Source organism: Pinus tabuliformis, chromosome 6, assembly GCF_031772625.1.
Source record: "Pinus tabuliformis cultivar Carrire ecotype Pingquan chromosome 6, CPIR1, whole genome shotgun sequence".
NCBI classification, from domain to species: Eukaryota; Viridiplantae; Streptophyta; class Pinopsida; order Pinales; family Pinaceae; genus Pinus; species Pinus tabuliformis.
In genome coordinates this window covers 784,675,448-784,691,446 of record NC_142292.1, presented here as the reverse complement: position 1 = coordinate 784,691,446, position 15,999 = coordinate 784,675,448, and positions in this window count along the sequence as shown.

Here is a 15,999-nt window from a genome sequence, read left to right as displayed (position 1 = left end):
GGGACCACGCCAGGAGAACCGTGTGTAGTCTAGAAGCTTCGGAAGCACATGATGTGAATAGGAAGGGAGATGAGATTGATCGCGCAAATCGGGGAGTATGAAATGGATCAAGTAATTCTGGATCTAGGATCAGACATGAATGTCCTCCCAAAGAAGACATGGGAGTGCATGGGCAGGACTGTGCTGCAATGGTCTCCAATCCAACTGCGAATGGCAAACTAGTAGAAGATCCTACCTATGGGGAGATTGCAAGTAATAACAATAGATATCGAAGGAGTGAGCACGCTTGAAAATTTCGAAGTGATAGAGATTGTTGATGACGCCAATTCCTATCCTGTGCTACTGGGAATAGATTGGGCCACTGACATGAATGAAGTAATAAATCTAAAGAAGCAGCAGATGATTTTTGAGAAAATGTCATTGCGTGTAGTGGTACCTTTGGACCCTGCGGAAGGATCGCACTATACAGAATGAGTGCACGACTACGATAGTGGTGACGATCTAGACTGTATCTACAAGATAACAGTGTGGGAGTGGGACTGGGTAAATCCAACAGTGGATGGTAAGATTTCATGGTAGTGTGAAAGCTCCTGCACCTCGGATTCAGATGAGGAAATAGAACGATGTCAGAATCGGTTGCACGAGGTAACAACACTCAACTATAGCATGATGACGAGGTCGTTGCACTGCGTGGAAAAAGTGGCAAGAGATCTACCTATGTATGATGGGTTGAGCGAGGTGGATGATTTTCTGAAATTTTTTTAGAGAGGAGTACCAGAACAACAACGTTTCAATGCTCTGAAATGGGTACTGCGCGCTACACCTGCAAGGTGGTGAGGTACACACTAGCAGAGTTTTGAGGAATGGAGTGAATGCAGAGGGATGATGCACCTATGATTTGGGAAAATTCAGATGCGGATAAAAGCCAAGTATTAGGACAAAACGACATGCACACCCACCTTTCTAGATGGATACATGCATATGGTACGCAACCCGCACGAACGCACACCATCCTCGCGATAAGCAACACGATCAACAAGAAGGAATGGGCAAGACAATGGCATGAACTACCCCTCCGTTTGGGACCAGGAGCTATGATAAGACCAAGCACGTAGAAGGTTATCCGCATGAAATCCTTTGATAAAGTGTGCGAAGTACTGAACAGGGTCCACAATGCAAAACGGACTGAACGGGACCTGCGCGTACCAACAGTTCTATGGGCATATAGGACCACGTGTAAGAACCTGACCGCATAGGCACCACCAAGGCTGGAATACGAGATGAACGTTGTAATCCCTCTATTACTTGGAAGGCATAATCTAGCATTGGTAGGGATGACGGTTCGCAGAACCTTGGAAGCTAAAACCCAATAGGGAAACCTTAGACTCCAAGAACTTGTAGAAGAAAGGGTACGGTTAAGAAAGAAAAGCACGCTGGTAGATGCAGAAGTCAAGAAGCCGAAAGATGAGATAAGGGATGAGTTTCTCGATAAGAAGACTACGGTGACAAAACAGGGTGCACACGATCACGTTGACAAGCTTGAGGACTGTTGTCGTGAATTGATCAATCTGATGCCTTGGCTTGGACCGCATATTACTAAGAGAAGTAACCCAGCTGCTGTGCTACAGAGGATAAGGTGCACGATGCAGGCAGTAACGGTAAAAGGTAGGTATTTCCTAGAAGGAATGCTAGGTGATCAGAGGAAACTACACATAGGTGGCATAGCCGCCTGACTAGCCGAGGAAGGAATGGCCTTAGTGCTCCAGGCAGTTGGAAGGGAGCGCGCGACTATAAACTTTTGTACCCAGGAGCTGCACGAGGTTGGAGTTGCATGCAGAAACAAAGAATCACTTGAAGTCCTCACAACTCTGCAGGAGGACCCCGACATCCAGCGCTTGGAGACAAAGGTGCAAGAACTCCAATAGTAGCATGACAGTGTCTAAGGAACTGCATAGATAGTGGTCCTCACCTAGAGGCTAGCACGGATGTAGTAGGATAAAGCATTGAAGGAGTAGGTGGATGCAGCATGACATAAGGAAGTAGTCTTGAAGGCACACGTTCAGCCTTGGATGGACGAGGTCTTCACCATCATAGCACACATCGAAGGAAAACTTGCACACATGCAAGGGATGCACATATTGATGCAAAGAAGCACTCCCGACAGAAAGGTTTTGGAACAACTTATGCAAGAGATCCAGTAAGCAGCAGCTTTGTGCACTACTAACCTTTGCATAGTTCGAGAACACTTGGAGGTACTATGTGCAAAGATTGTCGCACTGACAGAGTGACTCGAGGGCGAGTCATGATGTTTGTGTTGGGGGCCGAATCCCCCCAAGGCATGTTTTGGGGCTCAAAGCCCAAGTTTTGACCGAATCTTGTTGTAAAGCTCCACGAATTGTGGGCACAGTGCACGAGAGTATGATAGAGTCATAGGGTTGTCCGCCCTAATTTTGTAAATGTAATGTTGACTGGATAGACCTAACCATGGTCTGCGAACCATGGGATTATATAAATAGAGTGAGGATCTAATTTTATAAGAATCATCTAATAATATAAGTAAAAGCATGAGAAGTCTAAGTGATTGAATCATAGTGCGAAGTGTGTCTTTGGGTCATAGAGTAAGAGAAGGCTCTGTAGCTGAGTGCATAGAAGCCTAGTAGTCCACAGTTGAGTGCGCAAGGCGGAGTCGAGTTTGTAACCAAGGAAGAAATTAATAAAGAGAAGTTTTATCATGATTTTGTGTATTTGGTCTTGGGTTAATGCATGTTTGATATAATTTCCAATTATATTGTTTATTTACTGCATGCACCTGAATGAATGGTTTATGTTATTAAGTATAACTTAAAGCACGCAAGTAGGATAAAATAATCAACTAACAACTAAATATTAGTAAGGTCATGGGTAATAATGCAAGAGCATGATGTTCAACCCTTGGGTAGTGCTACGTGAAGGTAGTATATTAGGCTGCAAGGTACAGGAAAGTGCGCGAAGCAACCTGCGTGCATGGTCAAACTGCGGACCAGTCGAACTCACCAGACATCTCCAGGGTGCGGAAACCTGGTTCTAGCACCCTCCCATACTACTTCGAGTGAGACCTCAGTATATGCTACGTGGACTGTTGCCGAAAGGGCCAGTAGTACCGGGATTTGTTTGGATAACTAACTCTGAACCTGGGTCAAGCCCCAACAAGCCAACAACTGGAAACTAAAATACCAACTAGTAACCCTAAAGGAACTAATAAGATTTTGTATCGAGAGCTCTATGAACTCTTTTGTAAGTGCATTTACCAATTTAAGTAATCCTTATTGCTACTAGATGTTAACTAAACCTTTAACGCTTTATTATTAAAAACATGTATAATTAATCATTGATATATTAGAATTTATCAAGTAACTTAACAATCGCAATATCAATTAGTTATAAGGGAAAATTTTATCAATGACACGAGGACAAATATCACTGAAGTAACTTAGTTCTATGGTTTTCATGGAAATTGTTTTATACATCGATGCATTTTGTTTTTCCGTGTACTCCAATGGGTTCCTTTCTTGAGAAACATATCAAGCAATAACATTTATTAATGAATTCTAAATATATAAATCTCGATAGTGGAATGACATTTGTTCACGTTGGAATTGCATTCCACTAGTTCTACCTATTAGGAACAATGAAGACACTTCAATAAATTTAACGTATCAATTAAAATTACACAAGTGACACCATATAAAGAGAAAAAATTATAATTACATTGTTTCGAAAAATTATTTTGTATTGAATTTTTATTTTGATGACTATGTTATTATCGAGGAAAGAGCTATCTGTTATGTCTTTGGGAAAAAGAGCGCAAGTAGTTGATACCTACTATGCTTGGGGAGGAATTATGCAAACAACTCACTACATGTTATGTCTAGACGCCTGGAAAGATCATATGCCTTGTGAAAAGGGATTCATGGCCCTTGGGAATGCAATCATCTTGGTTGATTTGATCCATAGCCTATCCTCTAGGGAAGTATATGAAGTAGGCAAAGGTAAATCTGCAAATCCATGGATGCGTCTGTGTCGAGTAGGGACAAACAAGCTAAGTATACTTTGGCTATCTTGGTGGAGAAGCATGTCGAGACTATGGCCAACCTAGACTCCCTATTTAGGGTTATGGGATCTGTGAATCCATGGATGTGCAAATTTCTAGCGGGGACAAAGGGGATAATGAAAACATTGTCTATCTTGGTGGAGGGTCGTGAAGAGGCTGTGGCGAACCTGGAATCCCTGTTTCAGGCTATGGGATGACCGAGTTACATGCTACAAATCTGTGGATCGGGTGGATGCATTGGTGTTGATTAGGGACAAAGGGGTTAAGGAAAACACTGGTTGTCTTAAAGGGAAGCCATGCCAAGACTGTGGCAAAGATGGACTTCTTGTTTAGGGTTGATTAGCAGCTTATCTAGGGAATTCAGGCTCAAGCCAGAGCTGCAAGATAGAGAATCAAATTACGATTGCCACGAATCTGGGAGGTTTGAGAGAGGGCCTTGTATTTGGTAACAAAGTTTGGTTGGATGTGTCCGAGTACTTGTCTCTTTCCCAAGGAGCAGCAGGGTCAAAGGTGATGGTACATGTCTTTGGAGAGAGGTGCATATGACGAGATTTTTCACCTCAGCGTTTTTGCATATTATATGCTTAATGATATGGGTATATGGGTATGGTATTGTAAGGGGCTAATAAAATGGGGATATATCCACCCTCGACTACATTGTGTTACCAACTTTATCTATCTATGAAGGCTAATGGAAATGGGCAGTTAGGTTTTCATGCATTCAATATTGCCACTAAGAGGCTTGGAAACCATTTTTTATCGGTCATGCCACTCTCAATATGACATTGCGACTATCATGCCATGCACTACAAAATGGAGGGTTTCCATAGCCTTTGCTCCATCAAATGTCTCCATGATTTTCAACAGCTACGACAAGGGTAATATTTTCACAATATCGCCAGAACTGAAATTATGAATATTTGTTGCATGTTGAGGTATGGAACCTGAACTAAAATTAGTTTTTTATGTCTTAATTATGATTCTTGCTCAAATCTTATTGATTTTTTTCTTTGTTAAAACCCTGGGAGATGACATTGACAAAAATTTCCCTTTGTGGCCCATCTCTCTATTTTTGGTTTATTTTAGGGAATTCAGAACTATATTTCTTATATCATGATTAGAATACATTTTATATAAATTAAAAAGATATAGATCTCATTTAGTTTTGTACTTTCTGTGAAAATTCACCTCTAGTTTTCATGTCATGGGAAGAGTGGAAAATTAGAGACCTCAGGATGCATGCTTTCTCTTATAATTCTTTGTGGTGTTATATTTGTGTAAAATAAAAAAAGCCACATTCCTTTTTGAAATGTCATTTTGGTCGGGCACACCATAGTGAGAATTGGGGCTAGAGGAGCCCACAAGTTACCAAGGTTTCATTGAAATTTTGGGAATAAATGAGGTTTCCATTGAAACCGAGCATATTTTCCTATGTTTTCTTTCATCTGGTGAGTGTAGAAATGTATCTCTATCATACATTGTCAATTGTTAGGATTTTTTAATCGAAAACAAAATAGAGTGGTAGTACAGAGTGTGCCCTACTCCTAATAGTTTTTGTCTCAACAAATCTTTCTGAGAGTGCTTTAAGAAATCTGCCCTAAAAGTTGCATTGCATAGAGAAAACTATGCAGAGACAAGTTATCTGACTTCATCACTTGTCCTAGATAATAATACATTTAACTGTTGATAATGTTGGCAGAGGTGGCTCTCACATCAATCAATAAATGAGCTATTATTGATGAGAAGTAATTTTCAAAATTAGGAGGCATATGTAATACAATGGGCTAGGGGATGTATCTATATACACAATGGGTAGGATTGGAGATGTTTCTTGAATTGGTAATTTACGCAGTAAAAAGTGTGTCTGTGTTTGTTCTGCACATGCTCATATTTCTATTGATGTAATAATCAATCAAATCCAACAAACCATTCTTAAATCCTCTATCCTAGGAGAAAGTTACCCTGTCACAAATATGCTGCCATCTATGGGCACCAGTAGTATTTCTTTGCTTCTTATCATCGTCTCCTTCATCACAAGAGATGACTCGTCTCCTAGGAATGAGAAGAGGTCATATGAAATACAACCATGTTTATATATGCATACTTTATGTGAGTGGACTGTGAAAATTAAATACAACCAGATTTTAGTAATTCCAAATTTCCTACCCAAAAGCATGTGAATTTCTCGAAGCAATATATTATGATTCATATATCATATCCTTTTTGTAATGTCTCCTGGGAATGCAAGGAGGTCATATGAAAACAAACCATGCTTCTATATGCAGAATTCAGGTGAGTGGATTGTGAAAATTGTAAATGTGATTTATTCATTGAAGACATAGAGATTTATTAAATAGTGCTTGAATTTGTGTGAGTGTAAATAATGGGAGGTAATAATGATTTCAGTTAACTATGTGATAGTTACCATTAGTTAATTGTAATAAAACAAATTTTAATATTTTTTAAAGTGCATTTTTAATAATTTAATATGTTTTTTATGTAGTGAATTTTATAGTTTTCAAAAATAGGAGATTACATGAAAGATTATCATGTCTCATTGATCTGTCGTAGGGAATACAAAACCATAATCAAAATCATACCTCTGTTGGAAACTATCAAAACTAATAGAACTAAATTCAAACGAGCTTAATTAGGATATTGGCATATCTTGTCATATATATAATCAGTTTCAAAAATAAATCCATAAACATAAACATGATCCATCACATGGACTAGGCCACTAAGATAGGTTCTTGTTGGGTTTGTCGAGGGTCTATTGGCTGTTGGACGGATGGTGAAATGCTGGTCAATTCTCACCAACCTCCCATCCATCATTCTCAGTGAGCAAGCATAATGTTTTAGGTATCCATAAATATGATCTAAGGCTTGTAATAGGTCCTTTGTAGACTGATTCTTGTCCAATAGTGTGCGTCTCAAAAGGAGTTTCAACTGTCGATACAAATCTATTGACTACATATATTAATTAGCTCTAACTAGTACGTGTCCCCTCTCAAGGATCCATACTCTCTACTCTTCCAACATTTCTGAATATGAGAGGGTTCTTTTGTTGGCATTATGGCTAAAGTGTTGTCCTTGATGGCAACTCATACAGGTGATGGATCACTGTACAACAGGTCAGTAGCAGAGATTGATGATTAGCTCACAAATAATGAAGAAAACAAGAGGCACGCAGGTACACCTTACAAAAGTTGCGTACACGCAGGCATGTCATACATAATGTGCGTACATACACGTAGGTATCCCGTGTAAGAGGTGCGTACCCCCAGTTCACTTACTTCAAGGCAGAGAAGCGCGCTCACCTGGGGTTTCTTATGTTTGGCCGGTGGTATCTAGCCCGCCGTTCTTCATTCTATGGTTTTGGCTCGTGGTATTGTTTTATATTATTATTATTGAGCCCCTATTGATCCATGATTTTAGGAAGAGCTTGCCTATATAAAGCAAAGGAGATCATTTGGCTAGACACTTGTGAAATTAGAAGATCTTAAGAGAAGCTAGATCTGAAATGCTTGTAATCGGTTTGTGAGAGAGAGTTGAATCTAAATCAAGGAGAAACATGAGAACTACAAGTCGGATCTACTAATGGGTTGATATCTCCTCGGCGCATGTTCAGATCTGTAGATCTGATAGTCTGGGTTATCCTTGAAGTCTTGAAATTATCTTTACCTGCAGGTACGCAAGTACAGTGAAAGAAAAGTGCGGCGATACGCAGGCGCAGAAGTGCTGCAGGTGCGCAGATACGCAGGCCCAGAAACGCTGCAGATGCGGAGGCACGCAGGCAGTTCATTGGACACAGAGCGCCGGTACGCAGGGAGTCTGTGAGGCACAGTGCGTGGGTACGCAGGAATGCAGTTGGACACAGTGCATACTTCTACGCAGGTGTTATATGGGCGAAGCTGCGTACTTCTCATGAAACCTATTTAGCTGCCTCTTTTGATTATTGTTGTGTTCTGGGTTTTGAAGTGATGTCTGGTTTCTGGTATTAAGTTCTGATAACAGCAGTGATTGATTATACATTGATCGATGAATGGATCAAGTTCTTATTAACTCATTCTATGTGATCTGATGGACTAGATCTGATTGATGACTCACTTGTATATGTATTGATCTAGTGCTTGGGTAATTCAGAAGGTTGTTTGATTATGAGCTTCAATGTTGTTGGGTCCAGTATGAATATTGGATGAAATGTGGCCTTTAAGATTATGTGTTGTGCTTCAGTGTATCTAGTCTGAAAATTGATGAAACATGTTACCTGGAGGAGAGAAGATTGTAGGTCAGCACCTACGTACTAGTATCTAAGCCAGTACAAGAGCTAAAGGAAATCTTTGGAGCATTGTAGTAGGTAGTAGCCTACGTACTAGTAAATGGATCGGCTAGTACAAGAGCAAAAGGGTTTGTATCTCCCGTACTGGTATAAGACTGCACCAGTACAAAATATTGTAAAAGGATTTTCTTATTAAGAAGAAGATTGAGATGACTTGCAGCAGGTGGTTTTCTCCCGCATTGGGTTTCCACCTTATATCATGGTGTTCATGTGTGTGCCTTATGTGTGATGATCTACTCTATGTTACTGCATCTGTTAACTGATAATATGGTCGATAATGTTCTAATGCACTGATTGAAGATCAATTAACTTAATCATAAGAAGTTGTGGAAATAGCATATATGAATCTGATTATGGAAATGAAAAAGTTTTATTAATGTGATAATACTGATTCACCCCCCCTCTCAGTATTATTTCCAACAATTGGTATCAGAGCCAGTCCTTTGATAGAAGCTTGATCGCTTGAAGGAGATCCGTGGAACAATGGGAAAGAAACTTAAGAAGAAAGCACCTAAGAAGAAGAAGTCATCTCAGAAGAACTATGACAATGGGAGAATCGATTGGGGACTAGGTATAAGAAGCTCTTCAGATTCAGAATCAGATTCAGAATCATTATCAGGTACGAATATATTATCCTCTGATGTTCCATCTATCTTTCCTTTTGGAAAAGATGAAAGTGATAGCGAAACTACTGAATTTGCTCTTATGGGTGAACAAGAAAGATATCAAATAGAGGCAGAATTTAAAAGGCTGACAGAAAAAATTAGAGATCAACAAGATCTATTGAACAAAAGGGAATGTGACTTCAAAGAATAAGCTACCAAACTAAAGGCCCAACTAGAAGAAGGAAACAAGGTAAGAAAAATACTCAGGGACAAGGAGGACCAATGTCAAAAATTGTAGCATGAAGTGACATCATTAAGAAAAGAAGTCAACGAAAGAAGCACAACCATCAAGAAACTCAAAGATAGATCCAGCTACTATGAAAATCTTGAAGCTACAATCCTCTCACTAAAAGGAGATCTTGAAGAATCAAAGAAGCAGAATGAAGATCTACATCAAGCAATTGAAAAACAAGACAATGAAGTCATCAGCTTAAAATCTCATCTGGAATGTGTCTTCCGAGTTCATCAAATGCAGCAGGATCTGAATGAAGAACAAGAAAAGGAGATTCTCAAACTAAGGGAACAAATGGAAGAAGGAAGGAAAGTTGAAGAAGATTTGAAAAGGCAATCTCTTGAAAAGGAAGAACAGCTTCAGGTTGAGGTAAATATCTTGAAAGGTAAATTAGAAGAAAAAGATAAGCTTTTATGATTTCAAGATAGTTCTAAAGTCTTGGATGATATTCTTAGTAGTCAAAGGTCTCCTGCTATAAAGACTGGTCTTGGTTTCCATGAATCTGTTGAAGGTGAATCTAGTTCACAAGGTGAGGCAAGGAACTCTAAAGTGATCAACGAAGAAATGAAAGACCAATCTCACCATCAACCAAGGAAAGAGATTCCTCAAAGAAAATCCTTTACTCCTCCCATGAATAATGTTGAATGTTATGTATGTCATAATCTTGGACATGTTGCAGCTAGATGTAGAAGAAGAAGGGCTCAAGACCATTATGCAGAAAGATCATCACATTCAAGGTACTTTAATGGACATTGCTTTGCTTTCAATATGTATGGTCACAAAGCTGCTGATTGCTACAAATGGAATATGAAACATGTAAGATGTTATGCATGTAACAAGCTTGGACATATAGCCAAGAATTGCAGGAACAAAGTGTGGGCACCATATCAAAAGGAGAAAATGTCATCATCACGCTTGAAGATATGGAGGAAAAAGGAAGTACAGTCAAAAAAAGGTGGCACAGCACAACGTACAGACATACCAGAATCAGAGGGAGCTGAAAGTACAAAACTTCAGTGTCCTGAATCTCATATGCAAACTCCATAAAGGGAAGTCGCGTATATACGCGAGTTGGATACTGCACAATCGCGTATATGATTGTTTGAAGAAAGGCAGTAGGGAAAGTGAAGTGAATCTATGAAGTATGATCTCTCGAGCACAAGATCAGATCTGGGAATCTGAATGTCAGTTGCACAAAGGAGGACTGTTAATTGGGTTCTAATCGGAGGTACGCAGACCATTCACTGTGAAAGTGTGGGCGTACGCAGGTGATACACAGTGAAAGTGTGAGGATACGCAGCAAAGGCACAGTCCTAGTGCGTATGTACGCGGTGTAACGAAAGAGCACATGCGGACGAACGCGGCGAGGTAGAAGAAGAGGTGCGTAGCAAGATCGAAGGTACGGGGCACGATAGAAGGATAACCTGCGGAGGTACATAGAAGTACGCGGCGCGATAGAAGCAAAGGATGCGTGAGGTACACGGCGCAACTGATGGCGTAGGTGCGTGGGTACACACTGTAGTAGAAGGCTGTCTGCGTGAGTACGTAGAAACACATAAGGACAGGTGCGTGGATACGGAGAGAAGCGAAAGATGATGTGCGGAGCCATGCAGGTCATATAATGAAAAACTGCATATCTGCCTTAAGGCATTTAATGGCTGACTTTTCTTGTTGATAAGATCTGACAGATGGCACCAGTTTAGGGGGAGCATATGTTTCTAATGCATTGTTTTCATTATGGGTAATATTCCTTGGTGATGATGCTTAAATGATTCATCTTGCTATGAGTTGTTCACATGGTTCTTGGATCAGATTTGTGGTTGATTCTCTAATGAGGATAAGGAGAAGCACTTAGCTTAAATTCACATCTTCTTGATGATGAGTCACTCATATGCTGTTGTTGACATATGAATAAAGATCATATATTACAATTATGATGCATGATTCCTTTCATTCTTGCCACAAATGGATGAGGATTGTTGGTAGGATACAGGGATGATTATTCAAAGCTGCATTGTTGAAGACGTGATGATGATGAGCTCTTACCTATGTGATGATAGATGATCATCATGGTGTTTGACATTCTATTGGTGCGGACATACCTTGATGATTCATGCACTAATGCAAGTTGCTGTTGACAGATACTATGGAGCAGATCATACAGTGTTGTTGCTGATGTTTATCTTAGGTGATTGATCTCTGTTATAAATGTCATAGTATGTCTCTATCTATTGTAGTCATCTCTTCAAGTCATGTAACGACCCATGTTGGTTTCCCCACTATGCCTGGGATGAAGATGTAATGCATTTAGTTCCTGATGTATCCCCACTTGGTTGGGTGATGGATGTACGTATTAAGTCTTTTGGTGATAGGAAGGTCATTTATGATATATAGAGTCATGTTCTTCTTGTAGAACATCTTTTTGCAGACCTTGCTTACAGTCAGGGGGAGCTTGAGCATGAACAACACTATATAGTAGAGCAGATAATTGAGCTTGTTCTCAGAAAGAGCATTATCAGATTGGTGCACCATGGCATATACAAAGGGGCAGCTCATTCAGAAACTTCAGTAGATCTGGTTTATAGTCAAGGGGAGCGTGTTCTTAGGGGGAGCATAACCCTTTGCCCTTGATGTCAAAGGGGGAGAGTGATTTGGTGTTGTTGCCATCAAGTCCAAAGGGGGAGATTGTTGGCATTATGATGCATGTGTTGTACTTGATGGCAACTATCTCATAGAAGATCATCTCACTTATATACATTCAGATGAATCTACAGAAGAGATATCAGATGTGACATAATACATAGATGCAGGACAGTTCAAAGGAATCAAATGGCAAGTTCTTAGTAAGCTTTGCCATCAAGTCCAAAGGGGGAGATTGTTGGCATTATGGCTAAAGTGTTGTCCTTGATGGCAACTCATACAGGTGATGGATCACTGTACAACAGGTCAATAACAGAGATTGATGATTAGCTCACAAATAATGAAGAAAACAAGAGGTACGCAGGTACACCTTACAAAAGGTGCGTACACGCAGGCATGTCATACATAATGTGCATACATACACGCAGGTATCCCATGTAAGAGGTGCGTACCCCCAGTTCACTTACTTCAAGGCAGAGAAGCGCGCTCACTTGGGGTTTCTTATGTTTGGCCCGTGGTATCTAGCCCGCCGTTCTTGATTCTAGGGTTTTGGCCCGTGGTATTGTTTTATATTATTATTATTGAGCCACTATTGATCCATGATTTTAGGAATAGATTGCCTATATAAAGCAAAGGAGATCATTTGGCTAGATACGTGTGAAATGAGAAGATCTTAAGAGAAGCTAGATCTGAAATGCTTGTAATCGGTTTGTGAGAGAGAGTTGAATCTAAATCAAGGAGAAACATGAGAACTACAAGTCGGATCTACTAATGGGTTGATATCTCCTCGGCGCATGTTCAGATCTATAGATCTGATAGTCTGGGTTATCCTTGAAGTCTTGAAATTATCTTTACCCGCAGGTACGCAAGTACAGTGAAAGAAAAGTGCGGCGATACGCAGGCGCAGAAGTGCTGCAAATGCGGAGGCACGTAGGCAGCTCATTGGACACAGAGCGCCGGTACGCAGGGAGTCTGTGAGGCACAGTGCGTGGGTACGCAGGAACGCAGTTGGACACAGTGCGTACTTCTACGCAGGTGTTATATGGGTGAAGCTGCGTACTTCTCATGAAACCTATTTAGCTGCCTCTGTTGATTATTGTTGTGTTCTGGGTTTTGAAGTGATGTCTGGTTTCTGGTATTAAGTTCTGATAACAGCAGTGATTGATTATACATTGATGGATGAATGGATCAGGTTCTTATTGACTCATTCTATGTGATCTGATGGACTAGATCTGATTGATGACTCACTTGTATATGTATTGATCTAGTGCTTGGGTAATTCAGAAGGTTGTTTGATTATGAGCTTCAATGTTGTTGGGTCCAGTATGAATATTGGATGAAATGTGGCCTTTCAGATTATGTGTTGTACTTCAGTGTATCTAGTCTGAAAATTGATGAAACGTGGTACCTGGAGGAGAGAAGATTGTAGGTCAGCACCTACGTACTATTATCTAAGCTAGTACAAGAGCTAAAGGAAATCTTTGGAGCATTGTAGCAGGTAGTAGCCTACGTACTAGTAAATGGATCGGCTAGTACAAGAGCAAAAGGGGTTGTAGCTCCTGTACTGGTATAAGACTGCACCAGTAGAAAATATTTTAAAAGGATTTTCCTATTAAGAAGAAGATTGAGATGACTTGCAGCATGTGGTTTTCTCCCGCATTGGGTTTCCACCTTATATCATGGTGTTCATGTGTGTGCCTTATGTGTGATGATCTACTCTATGTTACTGCATCTGTTAACTGATAATATGGTTGATAATGTTCTAATGCACTGATTGAAGATCAATTAACTTAATCATAAGAAGTTGTGGAAATAGCATATATGAATCTGATTATGGAAATGAAAAAGTTTTATTAATGTGATAATACTGATTCACCCCCCCTCTCAGTATTATTTCCAACATCTTTGAGAAGAGGCTTCCCCTTTATACTCGGTTAATTATTCCTGCAAATACATAGAAATATAATATATATATATATATACACATATATAAATATAATATATATATATATATACATATATATCTCTGTGTGTGTGTGTGTGTGTGTGTATATATATATATATATATATATATATATATAACCTTATTTAATTTTTCCTAACTTTCACTCATTTTTTTTATTTACTTCAAACTATTATTTATTAATCTTATGGAACTCACTAAGAGATTTGCAATTTTATTTTTTGAAATGATATTGTTAGTAATTGTATCACTATATATCTCTTTCATCCACAAATTCGTTTGGATATTTGACTACTACATTTATAGATAATCATATGTTTGTGTACCAGTTTTTCTCTAAATTTTTTGACAACACAAATTGAAGATGATAACACTTGTATTTTTCTTCGCAGTATTTATACATAGAAGCTTCATCTAAAAGGTGAGTTTTATTTCTTCCATGGTTCATATCAATATTTTGGTTTCTTGTGTATATTTCACATATATGGATTACTGATTTAAAACTTCATAAATATATTTTTTCCACATCCTCATTGGGAATGGATGCGATAACATTATTATATTCTCAAGATCCTTATTCACAGGAAATCTCCCAATCTACATACTTGCTAAATTTTGTTAGAAATGCAACTGCAATAATTGGTTGCATGCATTATTGAATATCTTGAGCAACAGGATAAAATGGATCAATAATAATTTTTCTATGTGGACATAATTCAATTCTCGTTGTTCAGTTTCCATAGGTGTTCATACCCATTCTCTTATGCATTGGTTTCAACTCATTGATGTGTGACTTGCGATTTACAAAACCCATGTTTGCACATTTAATATTATTGACTAAGGGTCGTTGTTGCTAGTTTACATCAGTGATGAATAAAAGTGTAAAATTGGTTGTTGTACTTACCTTCCATGAATAGTTTCCAATTACTTCCATCACGAGTTTGTATATCATTCGTATGTACCAAGCATTGAAATCTTGTTTCATTTAGAAGGCTCTCTTTCATATACAAATTAGATGGTCTTTGCTAGAGTTTGAAATCCTTGTGACATTATGATGGGTAAATGTAGATTTCTTCCTTTATGATAAGATATTTTTTACTCATTTGATAGAAATTTTGATCATTACCTTATTATTGTTGATACCATGTAAATTGTTCTCATTTTGTGTAGTAGAAATAAAGGTGTAATGAAGAAATTCTTTTTAGCCAAAACCATTTTCTACATAGCTTACTCTGTTTCTATCAAGTATTTTGAATGCCTTTTACTTGATTAATTGATCCGGATTTAAGCAGGAACACAATAGATTACAGAGATAACCATAAATATAGAGATGCGATAACCATAAAAACAGAGATGTAGCGGAAATAATACTTCATTTCATTAATGGAGGATACTGAAATATGCTTACAAATAGAAATAACCTAGCTAGGGCGATGGTAGCTTATCTCTGAGAAGAGATGTGTCGGCTACATGCCTCTGAACTGTTTCAAAGTGTCTTTACAATGAGGCTCAAAGGCCTATTTATTGTTGAGAAACAATGGAAAACCCTTCACATTCCGAAACCTAACCCTAGAAGATGAAATGCCAAATTGTGGGCCCCGTTTTGGGGTGAGTTGGACAGCCAACTTCCCGGGGTCGCGAATTGGTCGTATTATCTCCGTTTGACGCGCATGATAGCCTGTTGGAAAGATCTCTCCGTGGAATACGACGAAAAAGACAACTTTTATTAGAAAAATTGATGGCGGTGGATTTCCCAAAAAACGTCGTTTAGGGCCTGAAAACGGCTCCGGAAGTTTAGGACCCGAAAAACTGCTAAAAATAGTAAACTGTGCTATAATTAAGGAAACTGAAAAACTTAAAGAGACAGTTGTGGGGGTCCAAATGGGATAGGTGGGTGGCCACCAACGTCCACCTGGATCATTAATGGAGTATTATGTACAGGTGAGACAATGAAGGATCTAAAGTGAAAAAATACACTCCGAGATGTAGAATCAAAATTTCAAATTACAGAATTTATCTATGCATTCTAAACAAGAAGAATAGTATATTACAAGCTGAAGAAGGTCC